The sequence below is a fragment of the Scyliorhinus canicula genome, chromosome 3 (assembly GCF_902713615.1).
Source record: "Scyliorhinus canicula chromosome 3, sScyCan1.1, whole genome shotgun sequence".
In the NCBI taxonomy this organism is placed as follows: Eukaryota; Metazoa; Chordata; class Chondrichthyes; order Carcharhiniformes; family Scyliorhinidae; genus Scyliorhinus; species Scyliorhinus canicula.
The window spans coordinates 130,193,626-130,205,938 of NC_052148.1; the positions used below are offsets into that span (position 1 = coordinate 130,193,626).

Consider the following 12,313-nt stretch of genomic DNA (forward strand, 5'->3'; position numbering starts at 1 on the left):
GACATCGATAAGCCTCAATCTCCCCCCCCCCCCCCCCCCCCCCCCTCTCCCCCCCATACTGTGCTATTTACTGCAATTATTTCTTGGAAATAAAACCTCCCTGATTTATTGGCTTACAGAATCATGAGACTCATCTCAGGCGTCAGCTTAATACCCATGCCTTAAGCAGATTTTGTGCTTGAAATTAAGAAACATGTTTTACATCCGGCTTGCATTATGAATGTATTATTGACAGCATAGCTGCCAGGAAACCACAAGTATTAACTGTTAAGTCCCACCACTCAAGCACTGCCTTCATCAAAGTGGTTTCAAACTGCACGGCAGAGAGCAGCACTGCCTTCACTTTCAATGTAAATTGCTGCCACCATGGGCAGTGGGAGCTGGTATGGGGACAGGGGCACTCTGTCCATCCAGCTGCAGAACAGCACTGACCTTCACCAACAATTAACCGCGAGGTAAGTACAATTGTCTTATGTTCAGTGTAGCTGTCATTGAATATATCTGTCAATTTTCCAATTGTTAGTTTATTTTCAATAGCCAGTTTCCGACTACACAATGCCAAAGAGAAATTTGAATGTCAGCCAAGCTACAACAGCAGTTTTAGGAAGCAGTTGACCAATCAACTTGGTAGTTTATGCATAATTAACTCCAGCATTTTGCTATGAAAGTCATATGGAGTTCAGTTTAAACAATATGGCAGGTGGAGAATTATTATTTTGCATTTTACTACTGTAAATCCTGGGAGATCCGATCACCCTGGTTCAAGACCAATTTGATCTCTGCTGAGCTGTGGCACAATAAAGAATACAGCTTCTTCAACAACACAGTTACAAAAATTAGTCATTTGTGCAATTAGCATTTTCTAACAGGTAGTGGATTTCATAATGAGACTTGCACACTTTTACTAAGCAATTATTTAATAATTATTTCATAATTCTGAGTGCTTTTAACCCTGGTGATTATTATATGCAATTTTTTTTCAAATGAGAAAACATTTTACCACCTGAAATTTCAATAGAGGTGGATAGACTGACAGATTATGTAGCTGACTAGTTTCTGTCCATAGTCATCACTGCAGTTAATCTTTAACATCACAATCCTATTTGTCTAGATCCTTAGGCTCTTCCACGAAGCACTAATAGCAGCTCCACATTGGATCCATTTCTGCTTGGGAATGGAGTTTTCGCTCCAAATAAAGAAGTGGAATTCCTCTCACGTTAATTCTAATGGGTAGATTTTCCATGTTGTGACAACGTATTTCCACCAATTCCTCTCACAAGGTTAGTAGGCTACCTCACAGTAATTTTATCACTGTGTTATTAAGTGATCGGTTTTCTTACCGATATATTTGATTATTTTCAAAGAACATTAAGACAGGTTCAACACAGTGGCATGATGAAATGCACTAAAACGGAAAGTGAGGCAACTGCTCTTTAAAAATGATGTGAATGATACCTGAAGCAGAAGGTAACTCCAGTGTTTTGCAGAATGAATGGAGTGGAAAAAAGGGAAACAAGATAGAAAGCAGGAAATAATATGGAAATGAGCAAGTCCAAACCAACATTAAAGAATCTATTAAGTTAGCACCTCGAAGGCTAGCACCTCCAGGAAATTAGCTGTTCTATGAGTGGCCGGATTTTAAAATTTAATGAATGAGATTTCACGCAGTCTGATGCTGATGAACTCTCTCCCTATCGTAAAAGACTTCTCAAACCAGTAGTGCCTTTCTAAGTCATGAAAGTGGTTTATTCTCATGTGATATCCTGGACAATATCTGCACCTGGGGCTATTCAACAACAGAGATTCTCAGCAAATCTTATCCTGTTCTAATCCAAAACAGACTGTAGAAAGTACAACCTTTAGTTTATCTCGAGCATTTGACAAAGTTTTGCAAGAAAGGCAGGCATCAGTGACTTGGATTCAGAAACTGTGGGGAGAGTCCCCGGACGGTTGTGTGACCCAATCGGCCTATGGATCCGGAGCACTCGAGCCCTGGGGCGGACAGCGGATTCCCAGTCAGTTAGGAGTTTGGGGTCTTGGGACAGGGTAGCTTTTATCTTATTCTCTGTACATAGTTACTTACTTTAAAAATTGTTCATTCGTTAATCCATCTGGTGGTCGCCCGTCTGGCAGGATATTACAGAAGCTAAATACAAATTGATCAAATTGGCAGACAATACAATGCAGGGAAGACCTGAGGTGGTCATGAGAAGATTAAATTTAATACAGGCCAGTATAAACTATTTCATAGTTTAGAATAGCTAAGGATGAAGTTGGAAAAGGCCTAATCAACTTGATAGTGAATATATTATGATAACGTAAAGAAAATATGAATAAACGTTGAATTATACAACCAAGACGTAGAGTTTAAGTCAGGGAAAGCTATACGATGCTCCAGTTAGTTCATGGGCAGGATTCTTTGGCCCCGCCCGCCGACTGGAATTTCCCGCCCAATGTCAACTGATCTTTACATGGTCCCCGTCTCATCCGTGGCAGGTACGGCCAAAGAAGCCAGCCCCATGACTTGTGTCTTATATCCAAGTTAAATACTGAAAACAATGCAGAGGTCAAGCATAAAGCTAAGATTGAGTTCCAGAAGGTCTGAGGTAACTTCAAAGACTCAAAAAACTGAACATTTAATTATTTAGAGAAGTTTTTCCAATATAGCACATTCACAACCATCTTCATACAACAGTTACAATATTTCAACCCTTCACTCCCCAAAACCAAACCCAAAAGAACAAAAAATAAACGAACATCTGATGGTGACCAGTTCCCTGAAGTCGTAAATGAACGGCTGCCACCTCAGATAGAATCCCTCCATCGACTCGCTCGAGATAAACTTTTTCTAAATGTAAGAACTCCATCCGGTCACTTAACCACACTCGGGCACTGAGCAGGACCAAAAACCTCCATCCAAACAGAACTCACCCTTGAGCTATTAATGAGGCATTACAAGGACATCTGCCTTCGCCCCCGTCTACAACTCCGGTAAATCTGAAACCCCAAAGGTAGCCACCAAAGGGCAAGGTTCCAACTCAACCCCAAGAATTCCCGACATGGTGCTGAAGAAGGAGACCCAAAAACACATAAGCTGCAAACAAGACCAGAATATGTGCGTATGACGCACTGCACCCCTAGAACACCGCTTGCACCGATCTACTTCCAAGAAGAACCTACTCATCCATGCCCTGGTCAGATGTGCCCCGTGAACCACCTTAAATTGATTCAGGCTGAGCCTAGTGCACGAGGAGGTGGAGTTGACTCTGCGTAGGGCCTCACTCCATAACCCCCACCCTCAAACACTTGGTCCAGCTTCCTCTCCCACTTCCTCTTGACCTCATCCAGTGGAACTTCTTCCATCAACACAAGCTGACTATAAATGTCTGACATCTTCCCTACCCCTACATCAAACACTGAAAGATCCCCATCCATCAATGACGACAAGGGTGCCAAGGGGAAGGAAGACGTCTCCTTGTATACAAAGACACATACCTGATAATAACGAAACAGGCTAGCTCTTGGAAGCTGGTACTTGCTGAACCATTCCTCAAAATCAGCAAATTTCCCATTTATAAACAAAACCACTCCAGCCTCTCCTCCCTCCATGTCCCAAATGACGAGTCCAAGACTGCCGGTACAAAATAATGATTTTCACAGATTGGGGTCAACAACAACATATTACCCAGCTAAAATGATGCGTAAACTGTATCCATATTCTAAAGATGACCACCACCACCGGACTGGAAGTCTACTTTGCCGGAGAGAATGGACGAGGAGCCGTAACCAAGAGTCTCAAACGGGAACCTCTACTGGAACTTCTCCAGGCACTCCTCTCATCCCGACTCCTGTACCACTACCACACCTTCTCAATATTCGCCACCCAATAACAAAATAATGCATCGGCAAAGCCAGGGCCCCCGACTACCTATTCCTTTGCAAAACACCCTGAAAATCCAAATAAAAGAAGATATCAATTTACTGACTTTCATAAAGAACAATTTAGGAAGGAAAACTGGAAGGTACTGAAACAAAAAGAGAAACCTTGGGAGCAGACTCATCTTTATGGAACTAAACCCTATCCGCCAAGGTCAGCAGGAGGTTTCCCCACTTCTCCAGATCAGCCTTCACCACAGTGACTTGAACCCCAAAATTTAGTTTATGGTGCAAGGCCCAATGATGGGCCACCCAGATTCCCAGATAATGAAAGCTGGCCTTCGCTAGATGAAAAGGCAACCTCTCCAGATCGGCTCCCCTCCCTGGGAGATTCATCAGAAATCATTCACTTTTGCCAAAGTTCAATTTATTCCCCAAGAAGGAGACAAACCTCCCAAGCAGCTTCATAATCTCCTCTACACTGGCGAGAGGGTCCATCAAATGCAACAAATCGTCGGCATGCAATGACACCCTATGCTCCCTACCCCCACTCTCTATCCCCCTCCACTTTGTGGATGACTTCAATACTGTGGCCAGAAGCTCAATTGCTCAGGCAAACAATAGCGGGGACAATGGACACCCGTGTCTCAAGCCTCTCATCAAGTGGGAATACTTTGAACTCAAAGCATCCGTATGAACGCTCATGGTGGAGGTCCTATATAAGAGCTGGATCCAAGCTATAAATCTATGCCCAAAGCCAAACCTCCCAATGATCTCAAACAAATAGTCCCATTCCACCCTATCAAATGCCTTTTCCCCATCCAATTAAATAATCATCTCCGGCTCAGGGACCGGAGAGGGGGGACAAAACAACATTAAGCAGTCTCTGAACATTGGCCAATAAATGCCTACCCTTAAAAAACCCTGTTTGCTCATCTGAAATAACTCCTGGGAGGCAGGACTCCAAGCGAATAACCAAGACCTTCGCCAACAACATCTGTATTCAGTAAAGAAATACGACCCACAGATTCCGAATCCTTGCCAAATCCTTATCCTCCTTTAAGATCAATGAAATTGACGCCTGTACCAATGTGGCCGGCAACTTCCCCCGAGACATAGAATCCTTTAACATTTCTAACAGCAATGGGGCCAGCTGTCCCACAAACAACTTGTAAAATTCAACCGGGAAACCGTCTGGACCCTGACTCTTACCCAACTACGTCAAACCCAGGCATTTCAAAGCTTCCTCTGAGGTCAGTGGGGACTCCAGTTCCTCCCTTCTCTCCTGCTCCACAACCGGGATAGACAATCTATCCTAGAACTCCATTGACAACCCATTTTTCGGAGGCACCGACTTGTAACCTTTTACCTATATTATCTATAGCTAACGACAAAATCTGATCTCTATCAAATGGTCACGGTAAAAATACCTCAAAAGCCTCATTAAACTTGGCTGGTGAAAGGACCAACCTGCCATCCAAGTACTTTACCTGCACTATCTCCCTACAAGCCACCCTGTCGCCTTAGCTGGTGTGCCAGCAAGTGACCAGCCTTCTCCCCGTGCTCATAAAAAGCCCCCCTTGAACGTTGCAGCTGACATACCACCCTATCCATCAAAAGCAGCCCAAGTTCCAACTGCAATTCTTTCGACTTGCCAGTAGTTCCGGTGTCTTACCTAACCAAGTATTGGCAATCCACCTCCAAGGTGGCATCCACCAACATCTGCCTCTCCACCCTTTCACTCCTCTCCTAATGTGCCTTGTAAAAAGTTATCTCCCCCCCAATAATAATCACCTTCAATGCGTCCCACAATGTGGAAGGCGAAATCTCCTCACTACTGTTAAACCCCAGATGCTCCTCAATGACGGAGGAAACCCTCTCACAGAACCCTCTTACAGAATCACTATCGCTGAATACACTGCCCCCATCACCCCGGCAGCAAGGACCTACCTACCACAAAGAAATCGATCCTAGAGTATTCTTGACATACCTGAGAAAAGAAAGAAAAATCTTTCTGACCTGGGTGTAAAAATCTCCACTAGTCTGCTGCCCCCATCTGCTTCATAAAGCCACAAAATAACCCTGCCACCCCCAAAGCCTTTGGCCTTGATTCATCCAATCAAGGATCCAATATGTAGCTAAAGTCCTGCCCCAGGATTAGCTGGTGTGAGTCCAAATCAGGGATCAAAGATAGTGGGAGGGATTCTCCGACCTGGGATGCCCAGAATGGGATTTCCGATGGGACGGAGAATCGGGCATCGGGGGAAAATTGGGAATGGTGTGGGTGCCGATCCAAACGTGATGCTCTGTCTCCCCACTGACGGAGTGAATGAGGTCCATGATGTAATCTGGTGCTGGATGTAAATAAATGCAAATGGGTTTTAATGAGGCTGGAAACATAATCTGGTTCAGCCCAGTGAGGGTCTGAATCAGATTAATGTATTTAAATATCCATATACATAGTCAGATTACACCGGGGCCCTTCAATTCCCCTACCAATCAGTGCAATGTGAAACCAGTGGGAATCATTACTGGTCTCCAAAAATGAAGACCAGATGTGATGACCACACCAGGTTAATACTGCCAATAGGTTTGGTGTGGATGGGCGGCCGAATGGGAGTGAGGGGCCGAGGGGGCCCCTGAAGGGGGGGGCCTTTGGCGACACCACAGTGGGGTGAACCACACTTGATGGGGAGGGCGTTGATGACAGACATTGGGGGAGGGTTTTTGTCGGTGATGATGGGGGAGGGCGTGCAATTTCTGTTCAGTTGCCTCAAGTTTGAAATCGGTGCCTTAATCTCTGAGGAGCCAGGCTTGCCAGCCAGTGCCTTTAGGTCCTACACACCTCATTCACGGCACAAATCACCCCAACCTCCAAACAAATGTTTAAGTGAGGGTGAATTATGATCTGGATGGTGCCGACCGACCCGGTGAGAATTATGCCGTATTTCCCACCGGAGACGACAATTAGACATATTGGGGGGAGAATTCCACCCTTCATCTGTGTCCTACTTTACATGAATCATGGGGCGTAAACTTCCCAAAAGGAAACAAAGTACCCGAGCGAGCGCGTTTAGCCACGTGTTTCCTGGCATTCGCCGAGAAACACATAGCTATCCAATGCAACTCGCTTTGAATAAGGGGCCTAAACGGGGAACATGCAGCCGAGCTGCACATAGCCCCATTTTTTACAACGGGGAGTTCCGCTCGCCAGAACTCTCCGTTGTAGCGAGAAATCGGGACTCCATTTAAAAATGGCATCCCGATCTCCAAGACACCTAAAACAATCCCCGCCCCCACCCAGCAACCCACCCTGCGCACACCCCAACACCCAGAAATTCCAGCCTGATCATGCACATGCAAAAAATGCCAACTTGGCAGTGCCAACATTGCAGTACCCCTGCCTGTTGGCAGTGTCACCTGGGCACCTTGGCAGTGCTTGGCTGACTCCCAGGTGGCACTGCTAGGGTGCCAGGCTGGCACTGCAAGGGTACCCAGGTGGCACTAGCAGTGCCAGGGCACCACCCTGCCCAAAAGCTGGGTGCCTCCGATCCCCTTGGAGATCCCCGCAAGTACCATTCCATCTGGTCCTTGTTTGTGGGGACCAGTACCAAATGGCGCTCACCCAAGGTCCCCAAGGCAAAGGGATTGAATCCCAAAGCCTCAGGTCCTTGGGAATCTTCACATTAGAGTAAGGCAAGGGCAGCACAGTGGCCTAGTGGTTAGCACAACTGCCTCACGGCGCTGAGGTCCTAGGTTCGATCCCGGCTCTGGGTCACTGTCCGTGTGGAGTTTGCACATTCTCCCCGTGTCTGCGTGGGTTTCGCCCCCACAACCCAAAAATGTGGAGTCTAGGTGGATTGGCCACGCTAAATTGCCCCTTAATTGGAAAAAATAATTGGGTAATCTAAATTTATAAAAAAAACAAAAAAAAGTTAGAGTAAGGCTTAATGCCTCCACAGGATTAATGAAGTTCTCTAGCAGCAAAACTGGCACCGCACCTGAACTGATTCAACAACCATGAAGGGGCTATCATCAGTGCAACAAGGAAGACAAGCGATTCCAATGAGAAACAATGCCGGATTCGCTGTGTTTGTGATTGACGCTCAAGAAGCTGACAAGCTGTAGCTGCATAAATACACTTCACTCCCCACACACACCATCCCAGCCAACAAGATGGCAGCGAGGAGAGCGGCACCGAGCTCAATACTCTGTTGGACGCTGTGGAAGAGGGACAGACGACACTGTACCCCGTGAAAGAGGCTGTCAGCCGTTTCTGTTCGCCATGCCTGAGCACAGGTGGCAGACGCCGAAAGTGCCATCAGCAACACTATCCAGACCTCCAGCATTGCCGGAAGAGACTGAACGACCTCCACGGGGTGGCCAGGATGAGTAGGCAGCACCTTGTCCCAGGCACTAACCCTCATAGCACATCCCTGTAACCCTAACCCTTAACAGTAGTGAGAGCAGACAAACCTCCGCCTTGCACCATGTGCCGGCACCCATACCAGCCGCCATGGTCGGGTGCCCTGGCCACTGAAGCCACCAGCTACCTACCCCCGGGGCTGCATTGGTCGGACTGCCTAACACTGTGTTTCCTGGTTCTACGCACACCTCCGATCAGAGAAGGCCATCCATAACCGCCGGGAGTGCAAGAAGACTGGAGGGGGACCGCCGGACCAAACGGCCTCAGGGGTTAGCTCCCCTCGCACCCTCGTCCCATGGAGTAGCCCGGGGGCATCAGGCACCTGTGGGAGGAAGGAGTGATAGGGCCCATGCCAGTGACTCCCACAGGGGAGGTGCCAGAACACTGCAGCACCACCGACTTCCACCCTCCTGTCCATGTTGAATCTGGTGGGCAGCAGGCAGAACAGGGTGGCATCATGCCACCTGGGACACCCAAGCAACAGCCGGGCCTGGTTACCTCAGGAGACATGGGTCAACGGGGATCATTGTCACGGGGCAGGAGTTATAGCAGGCCGCCTCCACTCGTGATCTGGGGATCCACCTAGGCATAGAGTTAGGGCTCGTAAGGCCAGAAAAATAGACACCAGTTAGGTTGGCACAGTGCAGGGCATAGTTTAGCAATAAGGGCTAGGGCACAGCCCTGTTTATATGAGTTCACAATAAACACCTGTGCACAATATTACAACCTGCCTCGGTGCTCTGTCAGAGGGGTGTGAGGGATGGGCTGCTCTGGGCTGGCCGCAGAGGGGTGCGGGAGGGAAGGGGGGGAACGGGGAATGGGCGGACATTGGGAGTGGGTTGGCTCAGGGAGTGCAATTCAGCCAGCGCTCACCGCTCCAGTGTTCCAACCATCTTCTCTCCCCCCACCTCCATCACCCCAGGGATCCGATAGGACTGTGTGATGGACTGGTCAGCTCATATGCAGGGATCACCCAGGTGGACGGTGGAAAGTGCTACTGTGGGCAGGAGTCAGACGTCAAACGATGTGGAGCACCAGAGCTCATCGTAGTGTGGGTTGTCCTCCATCCCATGGACCATACCTCTGTTACTGACAACCTAGGATTCGCACCCCGTAGTGCGGCAGGTATGTATCACGGAGGGGGTTGCAGCGGGCAGGGTGGCGAGGAGGAAGGCAACCATTGCTGTCAGATTCTATTATCTATTGTCTGTTGGGGGTGAAAGGTCGACATGTTAGCATGGTGCGTACCCCCATACCCAACCAGGTCCAATGGGCTACATGGTGGCCCCGGTTGGCACAAGGGTCTCTGCCCCCACATGTACCCCCCCCCATTCCTGCACCCGTGGCCCCGTCGGTACTAGGCACCGTGGCAGCCTCTGGCTCTGGCGCCGTCTCTGCTGCCAAGGGTATTGTCTGCTGGCGCTATCCATGCCAGCCGTACACTCCGTGACCCCTGTCCAGCACCTCCCTGTCGGGGCTACAGTAGGTGTTGCCCTTGGGTGGGCCACATGATGCCCTGCCAGTGGGTGGCGGCCGGCTGGGGGGGTGGTATGGCAGAGGGTGAGGGGCAGGGGTGGGAGGGTGGCAGAGTGGGGGATGGTGTGTGGAGGTGGGACACCCATAGGGTCAGTGTTACTCTGCAGAACGAGAGCCAAGGTAGGTGGTCAGTGGGGTGCACATCATGGTGGCTGCCTTGCAGGCTGCAGCATTGGTGGTTTGTGCCTGGACACTGCCCCTGTCTTGCTGAGGGTTACCCCAGCCCCACGGTGTATCCCCCCCCCCCCCCCCCCCCCCCCCCCGTCACCACACACACCCCCCCCCAGGCCTGCAGGGTCACCCCCCCACCCCAGCCAGCCCGGCCAGTGTCAGGTCCGGCAGCCCACGGTCGCGCCTCTCCATGTCTTACCTCCTCTCTCTCCCTCAACAGCCACAATGCCTATTTCTCGATTTTTAAAAGTACAAGTGAATCTCGCCATCGGGAATTCCCGCAGTGGAGGTGGAGGATCGCAGCGGTCCCAGAGAATACCGGATCAGGCCCCTAATGATGTGCCAATGCCATTCACTGTACGTGCGGAGTGGAACGCATTGATGCCGCTGTTAAGGCACCAGAGAATTGTGGTTTGGCATTAAACTGGTGCCCGCCATGATTTCAGCGGCAAAACTGATTCTCCACCCAGTCGCATTTGCCAATTCCGGCATCGGGCCGGATAATCCCGCCCCTCATTTTTTTGAGAAGCAGTTTTTTATAAGGTAAAACGTTTCCCTGAATTTATCACAGTAGGAATGATAGCCTGGATAGATGTTCCGTGTAATACACACATACTAACCCATAAATTATTTAGCTGTGACTGTAACTTGCTGATTCCTCGTTGCAACTATGTTTATTGATCCTTTTTTTATTATTTGTCTCAGAAATGTACCCAATGTTGAAAGTAATTGTACATTCATGCTTTCCATTCTGTGAAACAATAGTGAGTTTTTGTTCTTCTAATACCCATGGAGGATACCACGTGTAGACAGACTTGTGCAGATATATGTGTAGAGCTGGCTGCCAAATTGATTGGAAATGCATTTCATCATAATGACATGCCCTAGGAATATCTGATATCATTTTTTAATTTAGCTGGGCAGAGCTGAGAAGAGCTCATGCACTCGAGTCACAGGAAGTCAAATGCAAAACACATGAGCAGCCTCGAGACAACAGAATGATCAGTAATATGCCTGGTCATTGATTCGGTCTTTCTGATTTGTGTGGTGTGTAACTGAATGCTTGACGATCCATGTATCGAATCATTGTGGTTAATTTAACAGACTGATGTTCAATCTAAGAAAGCATAACTTAAACCATGTGATTATAAATATTGTTTTTTTCCATTTACAATTTTGTTCCTTCCTCTCAAGGCAGTGGCTGGGCGATGACTGGATTGCAGTTCCACAGGTGTTAGCGTCCTTCATCTACCTCAGTTTTACATCGACATCTCTCCCATTATCCAAGAATTTGAACCTCTCCAATCAGAGGAAGAAGGTGGTGAAGACGAAGAGACACCATCACTCAATCTTCCACTCGCAACCACTAGTTCAGACACTACCTGTATTTTGAAGGCAAAGATGAAGGAAGCATCTGAACATGATGAGATAGTGAGCACAAGTTGAGAAGACAAATTGGGTGTAAGGACAGGAGCCAGCTCGCCAAATGGTGAGGTGAAATATTAATTAATTATAATTGCAGAAGACTAAGATGAGGACTTCTATGGGACAGAAACTTAATAAGTGTGCAAAACAAATATTTTGTGTACTGAAAACCATATGAGAAACCTACGGGTGGCGTCAAGAAACATGGAGGAGTTCAACAACAGCTTTCCATAGAGCTTAATGCAGAAACATTACAGAAAATTAACTTTTTTTCTATAAACTTGAAACTTCCAGCTCGGTATGTGTGTAGCTTGTGGGGTCAGTCAAGGTTTCTTTAAAAAGTATTTTGGAAGTCAGTGATTTTTCTAAGGCATGTTAATGATTGAATTGTTGATTTTATTTCTATTTGGAAGCTGACCAATGAGAAAGATGAAAGGCTTATGTCAAAATGATCTTCAAAAGGGGGAATATTTTCAGATTCATAAATATGAAGCAGTAACTGTAAACCTCTAGCTGTAAACATTAGCATTTTAGTAAAGCTTTTTTCAAACCACCCTGGTAATTAGCAGGAAGCAAATAAATATTGTTACATTGCAACAGTAGAAATGGATGATGGTTGGACTTAATTGGTGGTGTCCTTGCCTCTGGGTTAGATGGTTAAAGGTTCAAACTGCACATCAGGATTTAAGTATATAATCTAGCCTGACATTGCAGCACAACACAGAGGGAGTGCTGGATTGCCATAGGTAATGAGAAAATAAATGGAGGTTCTTTAGCCTGTTTAGGTTGACATCAAAAGGAAAATAGCAAGATTGGTATTCTGGAAGGTTAAACTCAAATGGATTTCTTCATCCAAAACTATGCATAATAAATGAAGGG

The 12,313-nt window shown here is 47.3% G+C and overlaps 1 long non-coding RNA gene across 1 annotated transcript; it reads left to right on the top strand.

The window, feature by feature from the left end:
• The first annotated feature begins 261 nt into the window (after positions 1-261).
• On the top strand, positions 262-12,036 carry LOC119962953. Its single transcript, XR_005459995.1, has 3 exons — positions 262-455; positions 1,112-1,280; positions 11,204-12,036. It is a non-coding gene; the product is annotated as an uncharacterized LOC119962953 (long non-coding RNA).
• The last annotated feature ends 277 nt before the right edge of the window (positions 12,037-12,313 follow it).